Source organism: Pinus tabuliformis, chromosome J (genome assembly GCF_031772625.1).
Source record: "Pinus tabuliformis cultivar Carrire ecotype Pingquan chromosome J, CPIR1, whole genome shotgun sequence".
NCBI classification, from domain to species: domain Eukaryota; kingdom Viridiplantae; phylum Streptophyta; class Pinopsida; order Pinales; family Pinaceae; genus Pinus; species Pinus tabuliformis.
The window spans coordinates 1,187,453,426-1,187,461,164 of NC_142295.1; the positions used below are offsets into that span (position 1 = coordinate 1,187,453,426).

Genomic DNA, 7,739 nt, shown 5'->3' on the forward strand with positions numbered 1-7,739 from the left:
CTAGATTATAAAGGTTATCATTAATTTGCAGGGTAGATTGATGACAAAATAGAGGGTTTACTGTTATGTAAAAACCTTGAAATATATAATGGATAGTGAAGCTGACATAAGTGGAATTAACTATTTGCAATATGAAACAGGAAATAATTTCTGACTCGTATTGTTAAATATAACTAACAGTGAAATAGAGGAACTGCAAAATATCCTCGGACAGACTCCAGAATAAACATAGATATTCTTTAAAAAGCAGTTAAAAAGGATGAATTCAGGAGTTAAGTAAAGATTAAATTCATGATGGTAAAAACCCTCGGTTAATTCCCTTTCGTAGAATCCTACGTACTAAATAAATACAGGTAAATATAGTAAAGTGTTAGAAATAAGATGGACGGGGCCTATTATCCAAATATATATACACATATATACTGTATGCATGCGATTAAGATCTCAGAACTTGAATTCTATAATATTAAGACAAAAATATGAACATATCATATTGACAAATTGTATTAATAGCAAGTCTGCATAATTTAACGATTCTGAGCATCTAAAGAACAACATCAAATACTATCCCAGTAGCCATTGTAAGATCTCAAGCAAGTTAAAGGAAGAAATACAACCATTCTCTCCTTAAACCCCAAACCCAAATTTCAGAATTCGTCACAAAGGAAATGCATTCAAAATTTACAGTAAAAAAAGATTCGACAACTTGAGCTTGTCGGTGAAATAAACTTAAATCAAAAGGAGTATTATGCGTGCTACTCTTAATCTAGTTCCTAAATAGAAGAACCCTCCGTGAAACCCTGAAATAGCAAGCCGGAATAGTCTCCAAGGTCTCAACACCAACCTGTAAAATGACGGAAGGCTGTAAGCCTTAAGAATCTATTGACACAGGCCCAAAATTGAGGTTCGTCGTATGATTCTTACTTGTCACCAGAACACCTGGAATTAGTAAAAGTAATACCAATGATAACCCCTTTGTTATAATATCAACTTGTTAGGAAGGATAGGGTTCTTAACTCAAGTTGAAACTCCCACTTGCTAGAACCATAACCTCTACAAAGACATCGATGAAGGGTTTAGTAGTGAATCCGTAAGAAGGGATAAATATGCATAAAAGCCAATAGTGAGATTATAATCAAAAGTATTGCATTAAGCTATATCCTTGACATATGTTACCTTGGTCCCAGTGTCTCAGAGTGCTGGCCGCCCTTCGCCATCTCTCGAACCAAGCAAGCTATGCTTGTAGACCAATTTTGGGCTTTAGAATAGGTTTGTAGACAAAAACCCCACAACAGTGGTTAAACCCTCAGGAATGGGCAAATAAACCCTTGAACGTAAGACTGCTAATTTACCTGTTCCAGAGGGTGTTGTCTTCACCACTTTTCTGAACCAAAGCACCTATGCACATCGAGGAATACTAAAACTAAATCCAACCATAGCAGAGCAGAATGGGATACTCAGACAACAGTAATAATGAACCATCACAGTAGCGGATGCGAGAGAGCGATTAGGGAAAAAGGCTCTAACCGTGTCTCCACCGTCAAGTCGACATCAAAATATCGACGGCGCCAAAGCTAGCCATATGGCGGTGTAGGACATCAGTACCTCACCTCGATCTGGCAGTTCACCATATGTGATCACAAGCTATTGCCAACGCAACGAACCGTGCCATGGGTAGCTGTATTCATTAATGACATAGTATCCCTGAACAGATCCATCCACCTAATCATTAAAGACTTATTCACAATCATATACGAGGGGTTTAATTACTATCATAAATATCATTGAACGCATATATGTGATGTGATCAAGGACTCTATGGGCCAATATTCATAAAATTTATGATTATAACTGTATCGTAAATGTATAGTTTTAAAGACTTTATTTTTGTCTATTTTAATTTGTGATATAATTTATGCAATTATGTGAATTTGTTATCTAGTCGTTATAGTACTGGTGAGAAAATATTCGACCGACACATACCCCTCACCCATGTGATCCTCACTTGACCTATCAGACTCCCATAATGTGGACTATGGGATTGAATTTTCATCACATCAATAGTGCTTATTCGTTCCTCCAAACCCTATGTCTATTCTTTCAGTTGATCTTCTTTCTACTTGTCATTTTTGTGCAAAGGCTACATTTTTCTCCTGCAACATTGGTGATCATCTCTAGAGGTCAGCAGCTTGCTATGGCTTACATTGTGGCAACTTATCATCCCTCATGATGACGGGTAAGCTAGGTTTCACGCTCTGTATGAGTATTATCAAGATGAAGTTTTGATATGGCACCACAACTCCTTCATTTTCTTTCTATTGAGTCAACAACCTCTTACTACCTTTTTTTTTTTTTGGGGGGATTTCACTGTTGTGAGATCAATTTTTTATGGCATGCCTTCCTTTTTAGCTTCCAGATACGCAACATTCATGTGGTAAATAAGTCCATATCTTCGACATTTCTTATATCACGAGGTAACTTACTTTTTTTTTCTTTCTCTAATGGAGTTGTGGGTTATTTATTAGAAGCACTTTGCTTCTTGGTCTATTCTAATCATATAATTTTTCTTAAGTACCACCTATATACTTCGATACAATACATATGTTTATTTCTGAGCTAACAGAGTTTTCTTTTTTCTTTTTTCTTTCATGGTTCACAGTTTGGTGATTCTGTCCATTTGGTGATACCACATTCTGGACTATGAAATGCAGACTCCTTGAAGCCGTGACATTGATTGATGGATAAATTTAATGTGAGTTACGGTCAAGTAAACTAAGTGTTTTGGTCTACCTCTAGTTCTGGTGATTTACAACTTTTCGTTGTTGTACAAAGTATATCATTTTGTGACTAGAAAATCTTTATGGTTTTCCCTTACCTAAGTCAGTTTGATTGATCCTAGTGCTTACATTTTCGAGCATGGCTTTGCAAGGGTGTGGCGATGAGTGGGCGTACACAGAACTTCGCACCTGCTTATGCGGCATACCATTCATGAATAGGTAACGACTTGGGTATTTTTTCCTTTTTTTTACTTATTACATTCAATTTCGTTCTGTAGAAATTTCGGCTTAATTCATACAATTCTAATGCCCTCATTCCCCTATCCTTCAAGTGCATATTACCTCTACATCCATCTACTTGTCACTCAAATAGTTTGACACCATCAATAATGGCATGCAATCCTTTTAGCTACCAGGCTGGTCCAATTCCCGTCCCTGTGGTTTGAATGTTCAACATATCAATGGGTTTTCTATGCAAAAATGATTTGTGTGCATGACTCACCCTTTTACATTTCATGGGAGTATTTTGGTTGTTGATTTTTTTATTGAATTACATAGGTCCTATGTTCTTCTCTTTCTCCTCATTGGTGGTTGTTAGACTATATTGAGTTATACTTGACTTTTGTTTTGTTTTTCCAGGCTTTCACTAAGGCGGCCCAACATTTTTATGAGCACAGTCTCTGAACTATTGTAACACCCAGCATGGTTTTCACACCACGCAAAAACCCTTATGTAATTTGTGATAGGAACAGTGCATATAATTCTTATTGTATAAAAGGGCTTTGTTCTCGTAAACCACTTCTCACCTAGTCAATTTCACGAAGGAAATAATAGCACATTATGAGGATAAAAAGATCAACGCCTTCTTTAGCCAATTGATAAATCTCAAACAAAAGGGTTCAATGGTAGATCATATTGAGGAATTCCAAAATTTTAATATAAGGGTAAATGATATTCTAGAGAAGTAGAGGATTGATGTCTTCATAGGGAATTTAAAGGATAACATTCAACATGAGGTTCATCTTTGGGAACCTAATTCATTGGAGAAGGCATTCCAGTTGGAAAGCAAAATTGAAAGAAAAATTATGGCAACAAGAGATCCTACCACTCACAATTATAAAGATGGAAGTGTTGTTGCTCATAGCCTTCCACAAAACACCGCAAAAATTGGAATAAAAAGGAGAAAACGATATTTGTTACAGTTGTGATAGCAAATGCACTAAAGGTCATAAGTGTGTTGAGAAGAAATTAATTTACATAGATGGGGAAGAGGAGCAAGAAAAGGAATGAGAAATGTTAAAAGAATAGGATATACACCACGAACCAATCCTAGAGAAAGAAGAAATGAATTTTAACATATTTTGTAATGCGTTGACAAGAATTACCACTCAAACTCTTAAGATAGAAGGGCATATCAAGAAGAAGAAGGTAATAGTTTTGATTAATTCGGGTAGTACCCATAATTTTACTCATGGTAAGATATCTAAGGAATTGAATTGCTTCCTATATCCAGCACCAGAGTGTCAAGTAATGATTGAAAATGGAGGAACCATAAATTGCTCTGGAAAGTGTCATAATATCAAGTTATCCATGGGACAATATTTCTTGAATAGTCCAATGTTTTCCATTCCAATGGGTGGTGCAGATTTTGTACTAGGAGTCCAATGGCTACAATCTTTGGGTATGATAGATTTTAATTTTCAAGAACGTTTCTTGAAATTTTTTAGGAAGGAAAGGAAGTTGAATTAAGGTGTATTGAAGGGAAATCGGGAAAGATAATCATCTCTAACAGCATGACAAAGCTTCTAAAGAAATAACAATGGGGTGTAATTGCATAATTATGTTCACTAGTGGTTTCCACATCGAAATCATCGATTTCTCCAGATCTCCAAATGTTTTGGACAATCATTCCAAGGTATTGGAGACTCCCAAAGGCCTCCCACCTATTTGTGATCATGATCATGCTATTAATTTGATTCTAGGAAGTGTTCCCCCAAACATCGGGCCTTACAGATATTCATATCCCTAAAAGAGTGAAATTGAACATGTGGTTACAGAAATGATAGAGGTTGGTATAATTGAGCCTAGTCAAAGTTCTTTCTCTGCTCCAGTGGTATTGGTACACAAAAAAGATAGATCATGGCGCATGTGTCCGATGTATAGAGAGCTCAACAAGCTTACTATTAAAGATAAATTTCCCATTCCTGTCATTGATGCATTATTGTATGAATTACATGGAGAAATTTACTTCACCGAGTTGGATCTTCGTTCAGGATATCATCAAATCAGAATGAAGACTGAAGACATTCCAAAAACAACATCTATAACTCATGAGGGGCATTATGAATTTTTGGCCATGCCTTTTGGCCTTACCAATGAACCTTCTACATATCAAGGTTTGATGAATTCCATTTTCAAACCCTTCCTTAGAAATTTTGTGTTAGTTTTTTTTGATGATATACCAATCTACAACAAGTCTTGGAAGGATCATTTCAACATGTTGACATGGTACTCAAACTATTGTAGGATAAACAATTATATGAAAAAATATCCAAGTGTTTCTATGGATTACAAGAGGTGGAAGATTTGGGTACTCAGTTAGCTCATAGCTCATCTTATCGTCCTCAATCTGATGGCAAAATTGAGATAGCGAACAAATTTTTGGAAGGATATGTTTGTTGCCTTGTATCTAATAAATAGGCACAATGGGTCAAGTGGTTTCCTTTGGTTGAATGGTGGTATAACACTTCATTCCATACTGCGGAAAAAATGACCCCATTTATGGCACTTTATGGATATTATCCACCATCCATCACATCATCTTTAAAAGAAAATTCTAAGGTTCAAGCAGTGGAAGATCACATCGAGCATCAACAACAAGTTCTGAAACTCTTAAAGGATAACCTCACTTTGGCATAGAATAGAATGAAACAATAGGCATATTAACATCGCAGCAAAATAAGCTTTAATGTAGGTGACTCGGTATTTGTATGACTACAACCATATAAAAAGATGTCCCTCAAGCAAGCTAAGAAGGATAGTAAATTATCACTAAAGTATTATGGTCCTACAAGGTGTTGCAATTGGTACTATAGCATACAAATTGGAGCTTCCTGCATCTTTCCAAGTGCACCAAGTTTTCCATGTTTCATGCTTAAGGAAGGTTATAGGTGAGAAGATCCAAGTTCAAACTATATTTCCAGAACTTGACAAGGAAGGAAAAATCATATTGGAACCGGAAGCATTCACAAAAACAAGAAATCGATAGCTATGGAATTGATCAATTTGAGAGTATCTCATCAAGTTGAAGAACTTACCCGCTGAAGATTCCACATGGGAAGAGTGATAATTTTATACAGAAGCATCCAGGACTACTAAAACGTTGAGGACAACACCTTTTGAAGGAGAAGGGTATGTTAGGTCCATATACTACTAGTGTAACCCATTATTGTTATTAGTGCAACCCCCTTATTGTATTGTTGTGCCCATATAGACCCCATGTTGTTATTATTATGACCCATAGAAGCCCACTATTGTTATTGTTGTGCCCCTACAATATTATTGTTATTCAAGCTCTCATTGTATTGGAATCCCTTAGACTCCTATATATAGAAAGGAGGTCTTGTTATTTGGATCATCCAAGAATTCTTAATTTGTGTAATATAAAGGAGGTTGCCCCTTAGAAGAGGTTGACTTTTAAGTCATTGATCTATCTTTTCTATCTTTTGTGAGCAGGTTTCATGACAATGGTCTGCTCCAGGTGATTATTTTTTTCTTATTCCGGGTGACAGTGATGAAATTTGGGTCCTAAAATTATATATATATATATATATATATATATATTCAGATCTCTATTCTCACTCTTTGTGTCGTATGAGTTAAATGGTTGTATACATATGTTGAATGGGCATGTTTTGTATCTTATCGATGTCAATTTATAATATTGGAATTATACCACTTCCTTTCTATACCCCTTAGTAAAATTATAATTGTTGAAGTTCTAAATTATTACCTGTTATAGACATTTTTGTGCCTCGCGACATGGAGCATGAAATGTCAATAATTACAGGGATCCTCAGTCCCTAAACATGTTGTTCTTACCCCTAAAAGAACAAGGTCATCGAACAACAGCACTTCCAATCAGTTCTCCACCTGAAAACACTTCAAAACAGGCTAATTTTGGATCATGTCAGCTGCTCCACTGAGCATCTGCGCTGGAATGCAACTGCTCCTCTTTGTACCTGCGCTGGAAGTCAAATCTAATGAAGGCTACCTGCGCTGGGCGAGATTGGCCAAGTGGCACAGTCATTCTGCAAGGTGTCAACTGCCCAGGAAGCTTCCAAACTGACACTTGGTTCATGAGATTCGCCCTGTGATGAGTAAGAGGTACTTGATCACCATGTGTAAGCAAGGATCTCCAAGTGGACTCAAGAACTGAAGATTAACTGAAGAGGGAGAGGACACTAGTCAGCTCTATGCCAGCCTCAAGCTGACTCATCCTTTCTTCTTCTCTCCTATATATAGAGCTCTTCTATGAGGTCTAAGGAGGCTGGAATTTTGTGTAAAGCAAGGAGGTGCTGTTGGTTTACAGTTAGAGCTATTGGGTGATTGTTTTACTAGAGGTGAAGAGGAGAGTTCTTGCTGCTGGGGAGGTGCTGCTGGATTGGAGCCATTATTGGTTGTAACCTTCTCAGAACCCTGTTACTTCTATCAATAAAGTTTTGCATGTTCTCCTATATACTTGTATTGCATTGATGTATTGTATTTACATGTATATTTGATTCACTCTAATCCATGTATCAGTTATGAGTACTTGTATCTTGTAGTCTCTTCTCTTGTTTGTGCAGGATCTGTGTGTAGCTGGACCGGCAAAGAGAGCAAGGAGCTAGGAACAAGAGACAAAGAGAGAGGACAAGGATCGACTAAGCGAAAGACACCAGGTTGGTTAATCTTTCTCCATTC

General features: G+C 36.7%; 1 long non-coding RNA gene across 1 annotated transcript; it reads right to left on the minus strand.

Moving 5' to 3' along the window:
- Positions 1 to 466: 466 nt before the first annotated feature.
- LOC149231327 (uncharacterized) lies at positions 467 to 1,609 on the minus strand. Its single transcript, XR_016248055.1, has 2 exons — positions 1,177 to 1,609; positions 467 to 1,053 (listed from the first exon to the last, which is right to left on the minus strand). It is a non-coding gene; the product is annotated as an uncharacterized LOC149231327 (long non-coding RNA).
- Between the last annotated feature and the right edge of the window lie 6,130 nt (positions 1,610 to 7,739).